Source organism: Lynx rufus, unplaced genomic scaffold (genome assembly GCF_022079265.1).
Source record: "Lynx rufus isolate CCGP_SWC_20201006 ecotype Redwood Valley unplaced genomic scaffold, mLynRuf1.p SCAF_7, whole genome shotgun sequence".
NCBI classification, from domain to species: Eukaryota; Metazoa; Chordata; class Mammalia; order Carnivora; family Felidae; genus Lynx; species Lynx rufus.
In genome coordinates, this window is record NW_025814889.1 from 125,917,239 (window position 1) to 125,933,548 (window position 16,310).

Here is a 16,310-nt window from a genome sequence, read left to right on the forward strand (position 1 = left end):
CTTAGGATTCTCTCCCTCGCTCTCTTCCCCTCCCCCACTGCTTTCTCTCTCTCTCTCTCTCTCTCTCTCTCCCACCTCCCTCCCTCCCCTCCCCTCAAAATAAATAAATAAACTTTATTTAAAAAAAAAGAAAAGAAAAGAAAAAAAGCCTAACAGAACCCAAACCCCTGCCAAGTTCTTGGACTGACTCCCTGATGTCCTGGGAAGCCCAGAGAGCAGAGCAAGAAGCAACTGAACGTGCAGTCTGTGGCGTTCATGCTACACTTATTTTCCAAACCAGACCCAGAGGCCTGGTCTTGAAGCAAGCCAAAACTCATAAAAGGCAGGCTTAGCATTCTTGAGCCACGACTTCAATAAAACAATAATCATAATGAGTTGAAAGAATCACTGCTTCTAGGCCATTATTTATGAGTCCCTGGGCCAGCCAGGCGGGTTCGGTGTAAACCCTTTTAGGTGTCACAGGTGACAGGGAAAGATGAGGTGTGGATACAGATAGAAAAGGAGGCCCATTTGGCTCTCCTGGTGTTGGCCTTTTCTGGCTTTGCTGGAGGTGTTGGTCCCAGCCTGAGCCACATGGCAGCCCACTTTCCCTAACCTGTTTTTCATCACCCACTGTGGTCCCAGGAGAGCCTTTTTACCTGCCAGGTGTACGGCTGAAGCGGGCGCGGGGAGAGGAACGGAGAGGCCCAGAGGAGAGAGAAAGTCGGGGTGTGCAATCTGAGTTTATTTTGAAATAAAACGAGATAAGCCGTGGAGTTAAATTAAATAATAGCTATAAAAGGCCCAGCCCAGGACCTGGCACAACATTAAATGCTAAGAAGCTACGAGTTCCCCTTTCTTCTGCTAATCACAGAGCCATTGGCTCTGGCAAGACCTGTTCCGGGAACGTGCCTAACACACGGCAAAAGACACGCTGCGTTATTGTCCCAGTCGGGGCTAACATTTCAGCCACTGTGCCCATACCAGTTTTTGTACAGTAAGTCTCCATCCCAGTTGGATCATGCCTGTGCCTACTGGTTATGGCATATTTTGAACATCACAACCGGTTTTCAAATACCTACACTTTGAGTCTCTACCACATGCCAGAACCCAGTCAAACAGCAGTGAAAGACTGGGTGAAAAGAAAAATTGAAAATGTCTTCTCTCTGGGCACCTGGGTGGCTCAGTTGGTTAAGCGTCCGACTTCAGCTCAGGTCATGATCTCGCAGTTCGTGAGTTCGAGCCCCCCACCGGGTTCTGTGCTGACGGTTCAGAGCCTGGAGCCTGCTTCAGATTCTGTGTCTCCCTCTCTCTCTCTCTCTCTGCCTTTCCCCTGCTTGCACTCTGTGTCTCTCTCTCTCTCAAAAATAAATAAACGTTTTAAAAAACTTTTAAATGTCTTCTCTCCTATGGCACTTACATTCCAATGTGAGAGACCAGCAATATAAAGTAGTGTATGTAATATGTCGTTGGTTAGATGGTGATAAATGCTATGAAGAAAAAGTGGAAAAGGCATAGCAAGTATAGGACTGTCATTTTTGCAATTTTTCTTGAAATGTATACACGTAAGGAGAAGTGAGCAAGTCATAAGAGCTCAGCTCAACACATTTTCTTAAAGTGAACCTACCCACGCAGCCTGCACCCAGATCGAGGCACGAAACACGACCAGCGCATACGGGGTTCCTTCCGGTTGTCAGAGACAACTTCCCTGAGATGTGGGAGCCACTGGGGATGCTGAGCATGTGTGACCAGCTCTCTGCCTCCTGGATTTGAGGTAAGACTGTACTTCTCTGCTTCCTGTCAGGGACAGCCATTTCTTTGCTTCTGGGGGCAGAAGTGACCAAGGTCACTTCTCCAGGGCCCCTACCATACTGTGGTGATTGAGGAATCTGTGTTGCCATGGAGCCTCCATCAGTCTGGGCCCCAAGGGACTCGTGAACAGCACACCCTTGCCAACCCTCAGTGGGTATGTAGCATGGGCACAAATAAATCATTCTTGGGCGAACCCCTGAGATCAGGAGCTTCTTTGTTACCTCAGCGTAATGAACCCACCCTGACCAATAGTGAAGGTGACCTCTCAGGAGAGATCTCAGGAGACAAAGGAGCGAGCCTTCCAAAATCCTAGGGGAAGAGACAGCCAGGGATGGAGAATTCAAAGAATCTAAAACAAGGGTGCGTGTGAGGAGTGAGGAAGAGTGTCTCAGGATGGAATCCCCCAGAAGCGAAAATTTGAGACAGGAATTTGAAAGTGGCGGATTTATTTGGCAGTTGATCCCAGAAACCCTGAGAAGGGAATGAGGAAGTGAGACAGGGAAGGAGAGGAAGCCATTAGAGGGAGGAGTCTTTCATGAACAGGTTGCCCCTGGGGCTCAGTTCCACTGGGAACCTCTGAGAGATGGTGCAGAATGTGCCCCAGAGCTGTTCCCCCCGGGGGGTGAAGGGACTGAGGTGCTCATTCGTCAACATTGGCCAATGGCAGAGGCTGGTCCCCAAGTGTTAGCTCCCAGGCAAGCCAGCAGGTGGGGCTGTAGATGCCCGTGGGGTGCCTCAGGCATGAGGTGGGATGGGAAGTGACAGGGCCAATGGGCAGGACATGAAGAGCATCTGCAACAAAGAGCGAGGAGGCCAATGTGGCTGGAGAACCAGCATAGGTATATAGACAAGTATAAATTACAGGAACCATCCAAAAACCACTGGCAACATCCCCAGACCAAACAAATTGTTCCGGCTCTTACTCCCTCGTCAGGACTCCGCAACCCTTTCCTACCTGCTATCCCGCCTCCGGCCTCCCCTGGTCTAATCCATCCTTCATATGCAACCAAAGTGGCCTATAAAACATGAGAGGCTGTTTTATATGAAAGTGACACATCCCTGCACAAAATCCTTCAGTGGTGTTTCCCATTTCTGTCAGGACAAGCTCTGAGCTCTTGGGGTTGGCAGACAAAGCCCTGTGGGAGCTGGCCCTGCCCGTCTCAAAAACTCATCTCCTCCGCCCTCCATCTCCAGCCGCATCGGAAGGCTGAGCAACCCCCACTGCCCCAGTTCCCTCCACCTCCCTCCACCCGGTCAACTCTTATTCATTCATTCAGCAAACACTTATTCCGGGCATACAATGCACCAAGCAAGCTATAAATTATCAGACCGAGTCCTCCTATGCACAATGAAGCCTATCGGGGGGTGGGAGGTGGGGCTGGGGCACAGCCCAATAATAAAAAAAGTAAATGAAAAAGACAATCAAATAATAGTAAATGCAGTGAAACAAAAATAAGTGTTACGTGACACAAAGTGATGATTCCAAGTGGAAGTGTTGTGGCAATTTTGACTGAATGGTCACGGAAGCCTCCTGAGGAGGCGATATGTGACGTGGCTGGTCTGAATGACAAGAGGTTGTCAGACAGGTAAGAACCAAGGCAGTGTGTTCTAAGCAGAGGAGTGACAAGTGCAAAGGCCCTGAGGTAGGAAGGCATTTGGAGTGTTAGCATAACTGAAAGAAGGCCAGTATGGTGAAGTGTACAAGCCAAGGGGGTAGGTAGGAGATGTGCGTGGACGGCAGCGGCCAGGCCATCATGGAGGGCTTTTCTGGCCATGGGAGTGCTGGGCTTAGTCTTACCATCTTCTGTTCAGGTGACACCTCTCTGTGCTTCTCTCTCTGTCCTGTGGAGAAGGTGAAGGAAGGAGGGGCCCCTTCTCCTAGCACCCCTTTCATACCATAAATAATCCTTGACTCAGAGATCCCAACAGTTGGATTGCTTCAGGCACTTAGTCCTGGCCTTACCTCTTCCTGGCCGTGTGGCTTTAGGCAAGTTATTCAACCTCTTTGTGCCTCGAATTTCTCCATAAATTTTTGTTCTATCCTCTGAGTGGTATTGAATTAACTCAGCCTTGTAGGTAAATTGGGAGAAAAATGTATGGTTTTTCGTCCATTTCATTGGGAGAAAACCATAAATTTTTCTCCCCTCCCTTCCCCCAGAAGAGCGTGTTTTGAGTCCTTCCTTTATAGGCGTTAAGAACCTGAGTTCTGAAGTCAGACGGCACTGATGTTGCATCTGGGTTCACTGCTTGCCTGAGCAACTTATTTAATTTCTGTGAGCCTTGGTCTTCTTAGTTGTACAATGCAGCTTATATTTGGCCCTACTGCATAGTGTTTGGGGAATGATTTTGTGAAGTAAAGTCTTTAATCATTTACCATAGTCTTAGCACAAAGTGAGGCTCAGTCTATAGTTTCTATAATTTCTTAACCAATCCTGCTGACCCTGCCTGGGCTTGGGCCGTCTCACTGCCTCCCTTCTAACAAGGCTAAGACATGCATCGCAAGGACCCCCAGCCACCCTCAAAAGTTCACCCTCACATTCTGGTGCAGTGGAAAGACAGGAAGGGGGCCCTAAACCAGGAACTGAGTCCCATCTCTGTCAGTGACCAGCTCTCCAACTTAAAGCAAGTCCCCTCTGTCCTCTGGGTTTCGCCACATGACTTAAGGCAACTGCCTTTCAAAGGGGTCTGTGGAAGACATGGTCCCCATGTGGCAGATGTGGTCCCCCAAAGATGTTCACATCCTAATCCCTCTAAATAGGTCACCTCCCTTTGCAAAAAGGACTTGGCAAATGTGATTAAGTTAAAGGCCGGAGATGGGGAGATTATTCCAGATTACCTAGGGGAGTCCAGTTGATTACATGTCCTTAGAAGAGTTAGAGAAAGAGATGCAGTGACAAAAGCCAAGTCTCAGCGTGATGCCCTGTGGGTCTGCAGATACCACACTGCTGGCTTTGCAGGTGGAGGAAGGGGCCATGAGCCAAGGACTCTGAGTGGCCTCTAGAAGCTGGAAAAGGCCAGGAAGCAGATTCCCCTCCAGAGCCTCCAGAAGGAACACAGCTCTGCCAATACCATGATTTCAGCCCACTGAAACCAATTTCAGAATCGGACTGCCAGAACCCTAAGAGAATAAGTTTGTGCTGTTCTCAGGCACTAAGGTTGTGGTCATTTGTCACAGCGGCCATAAGAAACCGATGCACAGCCCGTCTGGGCAGGTTCTTCTAAAACCCCTCTCTGCCTGCCATTTATCCCGCCCCGACCTCTAACATTCAAGGTGAGTGACCTGGCATGCCAGCAGGTAGTTCAAAATCGAGCAGGAGGAGAAGTATAAACACAGGGCTTTATTACCCAGGGGCCAGGGTCACTGAACCTTCAGTAGACCACAGCCGGATGTCACCAAAACTGAACCTGGAGCTTCAGGATCACAGCTCCCCAGGACACCCAGGGCCTGAAGAAGGTCAAGGAACTTAATGATCGTTCCAATAAATACACGTTATGCTTTCCACCCTTACTCAGAACCAAAAGATTTTGTCCCGGCCAGATCCAGCCTGGTGGAAAACAGGACCATCCACAGGAATTTAGCATAGTCGTGGCTATTTCACATCCAACATGAAAAGCGCTAAGAAATAAAAAACACAACAGCTTCTTTTCAACCATCACCCACAGTACACTCATCCTCTGCGATTACCCTGTGTTATTGTTGGGTTCGTGTGTTTTTCTTTTTTCTCCATAAACAATGTAAGTTGCCTTTGCTTTTGAGAAAGTTCCTTGGATAAAATGCCGAAAGGGCAGGGGTTGGGGGAGCTTTCTCAGGATCCCTCCCCATGGTTTAAAACTGCTAGGCTCCAGGTTTTTCTACAGAGAAGTTCCATAAACATTCTGCCACGCAGAGGGCTCTCACCCAGCATCAGGAGCATTGACTTTGGCAGCCAGACGGGTCACCGGGGGCACCTGCTGAAGGCAGCCCTCTCTTGCACTGAGCAGAAGCTGAAGCTGTATGCAGAAGGGACCAGGATGGGCCCTGGCAGGGGGGCAGGGCGGAAATGAGATCTGGGGGCGGGGTCTAGGGGACCCCTAGGGCTTAATGGGACACACCTGTTAGAAACAGCCTCATCAGGGAGCCCTCTAGTCAGCTGGGTAGTTCCGGAAGACCACAGACTTTGAAAATGTGGACCAAGAAAGAGTAATAATAAAGAAGAGGGGAGTCTAGTGTGAGGACAAGGGATGGTGGGTTGGTGGAAGTGGGTGGAAAAGGAAGAAAAGGAATGGGAAAGAGAGAGAGAGTGGAAGGAAGAAAGGGAGGGAGGGGGGAGGGAGGAGAGAGAAATGTAGTGTAGGGATTATACATATTAGTTTTCAGAATGTACAGCTGGGAAAAAGATTCACCCCCCACTCCCAAACTCTGACATATTCTGAGAGATTCAGTGGTCTGTGTCGCCCAAAGTCTTCTCTTTCCTAGGACCCTGGGGCAGGGGCAGCCAGCCCCTCTCTTCCTAGCTCACCCTCCATTGCACCCTCCAGGCTTGGTTGGGAGCCCCCTGCCTCTAACTACTCAAATGTGCCCGCCCTCTGGAATAGGCTGACCAGACCCCACTATAGCAAGCTGCTAGGTCAACCGACAGTGTTAAATGCCTGGTGGAGGATTTGGGACCCAGCTAGCTTGTAGCTGACGGGTAGCTGGGGAGAGAGGCTTGAAAGGAACATTGGAAGGTAATGAAACTGGTGATCCCTGGCTGGGTGGATTACAGAAAAGGTAAAAGGAAAAAGCATGGAGGACAGGAGAATTTTGTGACATTCCGTAAGGAGAAGAAAGGGATGACCAAAGGGAGGGCTAGATACAGAGCCTTTACAAAACCAGATTGCCCGGCTTTATTGTCCCCATTTTCATTCTGGAACACATAAAAAAAAAATGATAAGATGAAAGTGACTCATAATCCTGCCATCAAGAGATACATTTTTTAAACAACCTTACTGAGAATAATTGACACACATAAAGGGCATGTTTAAAGTGTACCATTTAGTAGGTTCCATTGTACGTCTACAACCACAAAACCACCGCCACAATTGGGCAATGATCCTTTTCGTCAGCCCACAGAGTTTTCTCCCACCCTGTTACAACCCCTCCCTTCTGCTCCCTTCACATTCCATCTCCTGTGTTGGCTTACTAGCTATAATTTGACTCTTGGCATTGTGATTTTAGCGGATGCTCTAGGGTTCCTAACATACATCTTGAACTTACCACAGCCTTCCTCCAGGTGGGATTTTTTTTTTTACATACATCAGCCTCTGTAATATATGCACGTATGCGTACATTCAATAAATCTTTATCCAGAGCATAGCAGTGCCAGGTACCGTAATAGGGCTGAGATCATAGTGGTCACCAACATACACATGACTTAGGGTCTAGGAGATACACCAGGTGAACAAATAACTTTATAATTACCATAGTTCTGAGCTTGTACCTTTCATGGGTCTTGCCTGCAATCAACACAAAACAACTCTGGCTTAGAAGGATATCTGGTGGCTCACCATTTCATCAGAAAGACTGGAGACCCAGTCACTGAAAATATTCAGACAAGAGAGAAGCAAAATTCATGTGTAAACATCCTGCGGTGGATGCTGCCAGGGGCATCATGACCCCAGGACATTCATCACCTCAACCCTGGACACTCAGTTTCTTCAGCATCGATGTAAATAACCTCCGATTATCTCTGTACCTCAAAGACTCACAGCTCCAAATGGAAAGTTTGTGACTGGCTAGAAATAAAAGACAGAATATCTGTGCCCCTTCCACCAAATAAAAAGGGTATTCCAATGATGGGGAGTCTGCTGTAAGGTCTTTGGACAACAGGTAGAAATGTCAAGTACACATTTAACCAGAGTTGGAGAGAACTCAGGAGAGAGTTCTGGGCTGGAGATAAACCCTCGGTGTCCTTGGCTTAGGGAAGGGGCATGTTGAGCCCAAGAACAGATGACATCACCCAGGGAGAGAGAACAGACTAAGGGGAGAGGACTGCCCATGACCAAGCCCTTGGGTCTGGTCAAGGAAGAAAAGCCCACACAGACCCTAAGAGGGAGTGGCCAAACATGTGAAGTAACGTGGACGCCAAGGGAGGGAGTGGGCACCTGCAGTAAACACAGGCATGAGGTCAAAGGAGAAGAGGATAGAAAGATCTCAGATCTTGGAAACCTTGATGGCTTCAGCAGAAAAGGTTGTGACAGCACAAAGGGGAATTCAGGTAGAGGGGAGTGAAGAGGGTGGGAAAGAAGACAAGCCTAGGCGACGCCTTCAAGAATTCTGCCGTGTCTCAGAGGCAAGAGGTGAGATGGGCACTGGAGGTCTTCTTTTCTTTGTCTTTCCTGAACAGGAGAGACATGATCATGTTCAAGACTTGACTGGATAGAGCCAGGAGAGAAGGGGCTGAAGATACAGGACAAGGAGGGGGAAGATGAAGAGTATCTCATTCCTGGTCATTCGTTCAACAACCATTACTGACCACTGAGCTGCATACTCAGGCCGGAGAGCACAGCGGTCCAGAACAGCCCCTGGAATGTCCGGATCTTGACTCTGCCCTGACTAGCTAAGTGACCTTGGTTAAGTCCTACACCTCAATCTTCTAAGCTGTAAAATGAGACTAAAAATAGAACATCGTTCACACATTTGTTGTGACAAAGAAATGAGCTGAGGGGCACCTATCTGGCTCAGTTGGTAGAGCCAATTCTTGATCTTGAGGTTGTGAGTTCGAGCCCCATGTTGGGTGTAGAGATAACTTAAAATCATTAATGAGCTGACTAAGATTTAAATTAAAAAAAAAAAAGAAAATCAAATCTTTAAAAAAACAAAGAAATGAGTTAAAGCACAAAAACAAGAACACCAGTAAAAATGTCATAAGCATGTGTTATGTGCTTAATATATAGTTGTTTCCAACAGATGGGTAAAGCCAGTCCCTGCTCCCCACATTAGCCTGACACAGAAGTGAGGATAGTAATTTTTTTAAATGTACTTTCCTTGTGGGATATTTCCCCCTCTGGATACATTAGTTTCTGTAATGTAGATATGAATGCATATATTTCAAAAATCTGTAACAGGCGCCTACTTACAATGTGCTAAGCACTTTAATCTTCCTGAATACTGTGAGGTAGGTCCTATTATAATCACTCCCATTTTACAGGTGAGGAACAGAGGCCACAAAAGTTAGGTAACTTGCCCTGAGTCACACGCCCAGACGGTGGAGCTCCAGAGTCTGCGCGTCTAGCCGCTGGTCTATCCTGCCCCCACTAGCTCCAGGAAGTCCAAGGGTAGTAGCAGAGTGAGGCAAGATGTCCACAGCCAACAGGAATAAGCTGGAAAATGGGAGGCATGGTAGGAGACTCCCGAACAAGGCTCACCCATCCAGATTTATACTTCCACAGCTGGCTTTCGGGTGAGGCTGGCAGTGTTAGAGGCCAATGGAGATACATAAAAACCAAATCACCAAAAATACCCATTCATCTCTTAAAGACAAGCTAGGCCCCTAGTGCTCTCTTAAGCACTCACAGCGCTCTCACTGTCCCTGGCTTCCGGGGCATCCACTCTAATGACTCCAACAGAAAAAGACCTTGTCCAAAGCCAGTGGGGAGCCCCAGGACCCGGATGGGGCTTCCAAAGCATAACAAGGCATGTTCGTGGGAGCCGGGCTGAGCCAGAAAGGGGTTTGCCAGCGGGCTTCATCTTGTATCCCTGTCGAGGGGCACCCCGAAGCTGCCACAGCCTTACATCAAGCCATTTCTGGAAGGAATTTCCATCAAGAAACAAAATGTAGAGATGGGCAAACCACCAGTGTGTAACTTTAATTGCTTCTTTGGGATTACGCATTTGCCCCAACAAGGGCCTGAGCAGACTATAAACGCTGGATTCCAAACTATTTGGGGTGGTTTGACACACCGCCCATCTAGAGCACGTGACCCTAAGAGTTTAAGGCTCCTCCTCCCCACCCCTGCTGGATTTGCTTAGAGAGATTTGAGCCCCTGCAGTAGAAAATTCCAAGCTGCACACACCATCACCCCATCCCTCATTCCTTTCTCCCCCTCCACTCCCCACCCCCGCCCCCCGCCACACACACACTTCTGGTTTCTGCCTTACATAAACCTATTTGGAGTTCTTGGCCAACTCACTCCAATTCTCTCCGGACAGGATTGCAGAACCTTAGAGCTAGAAGGGGCCATCAGGAAAAATCAGGCCAAGCTTATTCTGCACACCAATGCTACGTCCAAGCAGAGTCTGGACTAGAACCCCCAGCTCCCAGGACCAATTTCTCCTCTGTCCTCTGTGCTACACTGCCCTCTTCTGGCAGTGGAAGGAAATTAATTGCCTTTTTGGTCTGTGCCTCATTTTCAAGACTGTCGGGATGCTCTGACCCACCTCCGCAGGGCCGACTTTCTCTGTAGACTGACTCCAGGGCTTGAGGTTCTAGGCTGTGCCTCTCTTGGCAAATATCACTCACTCTCTCTTGCACCCTCCTTACCCCAGGGAGCCCAGTCTTCCCGGGGAAGGATGGGAGGAGGGTAGGCATCCCAGCAAGGAGGTAAGGAAGCACCATGGAACAGGGGCCAGGCTAAGGAGAGGGACTGCCCTGGGCCTTGGTTCTTGGCTAGAAGACCCCCTGTTCTTGGCGGGAGAAACCATGCTGCACGATGGCAGAACCCAAAGATCTCGTCTGATGGAAAACTGTGAAGTCACAGGCCATAAAAGAGGTTCACAAAGAGCCCGAAATTTCCGTTTCTCAGGGTCAGGATTTCTGTTCAGTCATCTCATACCCTGCAAAGATCAAAATTCCGAATGCCTTTGACAGCCAGGCAACTGTCCTCAATGGATGGAGAAGCAGCGGTGTGTGCATGGTGGGAATCGTGAGAATCCACAAGACACAGGCCCACCTGAAGGTGCCCACACTCAAATTCTAAACACACATTCTGCTGGCCAACTACAGGCAGGCTCGTGTCACAAACCTCATAGTTTCAACGCCCTGCCTTCCAGTCAGTTTTTTAAGTGATATTTACTGAGCTCCTTATTATGTGGTGGGCACTGCTCGAAGCACTTTAACTGTAGTAACTATTTGAGCCTCACCCAACTCTATGAGGTGGGTGTTCTCATTAGCATCATCCCCACTTATAATAAGAAACTGAGGCATGGAGCACTGCAGTAACTTTCCCTATGTCAGACCGAAAGTTAGGTTAGGATTTGGACTCAGTCTGGCTCCAGAACCCCACCCCTAACCACCAGTATTATATACACAGTAAAAATATGTGGAGTTGTAGCCTTGGACATTATGGAGTGCCGATTTTCTCTCTATAGAAAAGGGGGTGTGATTTTTAGTGGACTGAGAGACAGACAAATGTGAGTCTGAATCCCGGTCCTACTGACTATGTGACCCCAGGGCAAGTTGCGGAAGCTCTGTTAGCTGTAGTAACAAGGTCAACAAATCAAAGATGGCCATTATTACTACCTAAAATGATTGCCAGGATTAAGTGAGATAGTATGCGTTCAACCTGACTCGTGATATAAAACACAGATACACAACAATGGATGGCTACTACTTATGTTAACCACTAAGCGTACGACCCTGGGCTGAGCTGCTCTAAGGGCCAGTGCCTGCCTTTCTGGGCTAGCTGGACATGGGAAGGATAAAGGCCCTTCTACTAACAAGAATCCAATTAGCAAAATCCTTGATCATTATCTAAGTTTTCAGAGGGAGCTAATCAGAGGGAGAGTGGACATATTACAAAGTTGTTCGTGTCATATAGAAATACATTCGTTGGTCTTTTAAATAGTGGGTTTTCTTGGTGTATTTCAATGGTGCAACTGGATTTATCCCTCCTTTCTGAAACACAACAGCTAAAAAAAAAAAAAAAAAGTTCCTGTAATCCCAATTCAGACACCAGATGGCGCTAAATTCTCATTTCAAGTGGCATCTCTGGCTTCCACAGCCCCCAGAACTACTGATTTGGGGCGACTCCACAGCCGAAAGTTGAAGAGTTTGAGCTACCCCCGATTCCTGGCTGGTGCATCCAGCCATCTTCTAAGAGTCAACAGTCCATATAAGGTTATATGAGACATCAGCCCAGCCCGGCTGACCTCCCCAGTGACAAAATCTAACAAATCACTTGCCCCACCCCAATAAGAAAGGGAAGATTTGAGCACCCTGTGCATGCCAGGACCATCCCAGCAAATGAGAAAGAAAGACGTATGTTCCCGAGTTTCTAAGAGTGACCTATGTTCCTAAGTTCTAAGTGGGACAGTAAGCATCTTAACGCTGGGATGTACCCGGTTGCTAACAGGCATTTCAACAGAACATTACCAGCTATTTAAACACAGGCCACGGTTTCCCCATAGCTCATTGCCCAACAGGTACTGTCCCTGGGTGTTGATGAACAACAAGCTCAGCACGGCCAAGGTGCCACTCCCCTTCCACCCAGAATGCAGTTCACTGCCTGCAGGAGCTCAGCTGTCCTGATCCTTTGCTTGCTCTGGGCATTTTGGAAATTTGCTTAGGCTTGGGATGGAGCCTAAACAAATACTGGGAGAGAAGAGAAGGAAGTAAGCCCTGTCTTCTTGTTAGCTTGAGAGCAGGTGGGGGGTGGGGAAGGGAGCAATGTTCTCTCTCTCAGATTCAGCCTCCCCATCTGTACAATAAAGGAGTTGGATTGAAACCCTTTTCAGCCTTTGCTAATACCCGCCACATGTTATGAGTGAGGAACATTCACTGTTATGAAAAGGAATCACTGGTATGAAAAGGAATTAATAAAACTGAAATAGAGCCCTTCGTGAAGTATATGGAGGTCACTGTCTGTGTTCTGATTTATGCTATTTTAAACAATAAAAAATGTGACTTTTCCCCCTGTATTTCTCCCCCACCCTTTTTTTCACTTTTTTTTTTTTTACATGTATTTATTTTTGAGAGACAGAGCACAAGCGGGGGAGGGGCAGAGAGAGAGGGGGACGCAGAATCTGAAGCAGACTCCAGGCTTTGAGCTGTCAGCACAGAGCTGGATGCGGAGCTCGAACTCACAAACTGTGAATTATGACCCGAGCCAAAGTCGGACGCTTAACCAACTGAGCCACCCAGGCGCCCCGTTCCCCACCCTCCTGCCCGCCTTTTGAAAGGTTTTAATTACAAAATATTTCTGGCATACAAAAATGAATCAAGAAAACGGGGAGATGGAGACATACATGACAAACAAATGTAGCAAACTGTTCACTGGACTAAGGTGTACTCACTGGACAATTCTTTCAACTTTTCTGTTGGAATTTTCATAATAAAATGTTGAGAGAGGAAAGGCACTAAGAATAATATCATGAACACCCAAGTAGCCCCTACTTAGCCTAAGAAATCAAACAACATGAGTATGGATATTCTGTCTCCTGGTCGTTTCTTGATAATTTACTATATGATTATTTTACAGGGTTTCTTAATTTTGCATGCAAGTTTTCATACTGTGTATTTTCACTGAAGCTCTTCTTCTTTCAGCATTTCTGTTGAAAGATTCATCTGCACTGATGTGCAGGATTCTAATTTATTCATGTTTATTTTTGTTCCGAGGTCCATTGTATGAGCAAGTGACAGCGTCATTATTGCATCCATTATTGATCAGGATGCCAGACCTTTTAGGTGTTTCTGATTTTTTTAGTCATAAGCTATTATGTCCATTCTTTACATGGCTCCATGTCACCCTGTATACATATGGAAGGTGGCACCACAGTATGGCATTCTGTGTAGTAAAAAGCATGGCCTGTGGAGCTTCAGGCACAGATGGATCCAGGTGTTCAAAGTATGTCATCAGGAACCTGTCTGTTACCATGTCTATGCTCCACTTTCTTCTATGCTGGCTTCATTCTCAGGGGTCTCTCCGTATAAGGTGGCCCCTGGTGGCACTGGGCTTATGTCCTGCCAGCCAGGCAACCCCAATAGACAGAGGGCACTCCTTTCTAGAAAGTCCCCGCAGTAGTCAGCAGGTCAGATGATCACCGGTGTTCATCTTGAACAAATCGGACTAGGAAAACGGGATTTCTCATTGGCCAAAACTGGGTCATGTGCTTGTGATGGTCATTCTTCTCTGAGCCAAATGGACTCAGAGTGGGGTAGAGGTGATTCTCTAGAGAAAACTAGGGGAATTATTACCAGTCAAAGGATGACTGGATGCTGGGCAGACCGCAACCAAGGTGCAGGACTTCGTCAGTCCCTCCCACAGGCACGTGTCACACTACATGTGATTACGTACCGTGTCCCCTGTTTGTCTGGGACCCACATCTTTCATCCTGCCTCCCAGAGGAGATGCAGCTCGTACCCAGTACATAATAGTCACTCGCGGAACCAATCCCTTGACCAAACTCAGCCTGAGGAGGGGCAAAGGCAGTCGAACCCTCTGCCTCTGTGGTTTTCATCTTCTCTCCTGTGGACCCAGCCTGAGAGGCGAGCCGAAGAACCTGCACACCATGCCGCACCCTCCCTTTTCTCTCGGAGTCACTGAGCAGCAAGATGGAGATCCCAGAATGCACTGTCCAGTTCAAAAGTCCACGTGTACTCAAACATCTGCTGGCTATTGAACACCTATGTGCCACACAATTTTCTATATCCAGCAGGGGCAAGATTTATCAGAATAGGAATGTGTCCAGCCTTCTGTGACTATACGAAGAACAGGTGTACATTTTAATAGGGTGGATTTTATGGTATGTGAATTATATCTGAATAAACGTGATTTTTTTAAGGAATACCGAGGGTGATATGGCATGATTTATATGAAATTCATAAATGGGCAAAAGTAGCCTATGGTGATAGCAGCCAGAATAGTAGCTATCTTTGGGGGTTATTGACTGCAGGGCACAGGGAGTTTCTGGAGTGCTGGAAATGTTGTATACCTTGATCTGGTAGTTCGTATGTGATGTGACATGTGGAGAGCTTCATTCAGCTGTGTACTTCGGACGTGCATGCCGGAAAGTGCCTGAAAGCACGCACGTCGTCCTTCAATGAAAAGTAAACTCCCCCAGATGCTAGGTGTTTTTAAGTGGGGAAAAGAAACCAGTCTACAGTAGTACTTCAGAGCACAGGTTTTTAACTTAGACCACTGGGTTCTAAATCTGTCCACTTACCAGCTGTAACTAGTAAGTATCTGGAACAAGATACCTAACCTCTCTGTGCCTCACTTTCTCCACCTGGAAAATGGGAATAACAATAGTACTTTCCCTAATGACTGCTGTAACAGTTGAATGAGTTTGTCCTTACATACCCTCAGAACAGTGGTTCTGAGTAAGTACTCAATAAATGTTTGTTATTTTTATTGTGACTGATGTGGGGGAAGCACAGTGATATCACTGTGGATACAGAGATAAAAGACACAACCCGGTCATCCGTGGAGTGCAACATCCAATGGGAAGACAGACAAAAAAGCAGTCACAATGCAGAGGGAGGAGCCCTTTCATAGCGAGGAGCCTGGAACGTAAGAGCCTGTAGGAAAATCTCCCAAATTCAGCCTGGGGTTCAGGTGCAGGGAGGTGGGGAGCTCTGAGTAGAAGAAGAGTGTGCAAAGGCACTGAGGTGAGGAATGGTTCCATTGATCGGTGCACCTACCAGCAGAGTACATGGAAGATAGGCTGGATGGCAGGGAGAGAGCAGTCAGAAAGCTCTTTCTCAGCCACACCAGGGAGCTGGAATTTTCCTCCGGAAGCCAAAGAGAAGACACTGAAGGATTTAGTGGAGAAGGGTCATAGGCAGATGTGCTTTTGAGAAAGATCACGCTGGTCACCCATAGGGAATTCCTTGAATGGGAGCCAGGCTGGAGACAGAGACGCCACTTGAGCTGTTCCTGTCCCTCAGGACATGTACCGCCATTTGCACACTTATATCCGTTTCCTTCCATATTTACTGTTGGTCTCCTCCCAACTGGATCATAAGAATCCTGAAAGCAGGAAGCCTATCTTTTTTTTTTTTTTAAAGAGAGAGAGAGAGAGAGCGAGCAAGTGGGAGAGGGGCAGAGAGAGAGGGAGACAGAATCTCAGAATCCCAAGCAGGCTCCACGCTGGCAGCACAGATCATGACCTGAGCTGAAGGCAAGAGTCAGATACTTAACCGACTGAGCCACCCAGGTGCCCCGGAAGCCTGTCTGTCTTGTTCTCAGTCATCTCCTTGGTGTCTGGCAGAGAGCCGTACTCTCTGAAAGTTGTTGAATGACTACTGAATGCACACCTGATGTTCCTGTTTCCAGTTAATAGGCAGAGGCGCAGTGAGGGCCCTGCTGGAATTCAGACATCATCCGGTGATGGAGTGGAGAGGAGGCTAGGAGAAGTGGGATGGGGCGGCTGTGTCAGGGCTTCAACAGGAGTGGATGTGGAGAGGCAGGGAGACAGGGATCCCCTGAGCTTCTGGCTCAAGCAATTGCAGGGAGCAGTGGCCCCACTTACTCCTGGGGGAAATCATGACTTCTGTTTGGAACCCACGAGATGTCTGGTGGCGGGGGGGGGGGGGTGCCCAAATGTTACTGGAAAAACAGAT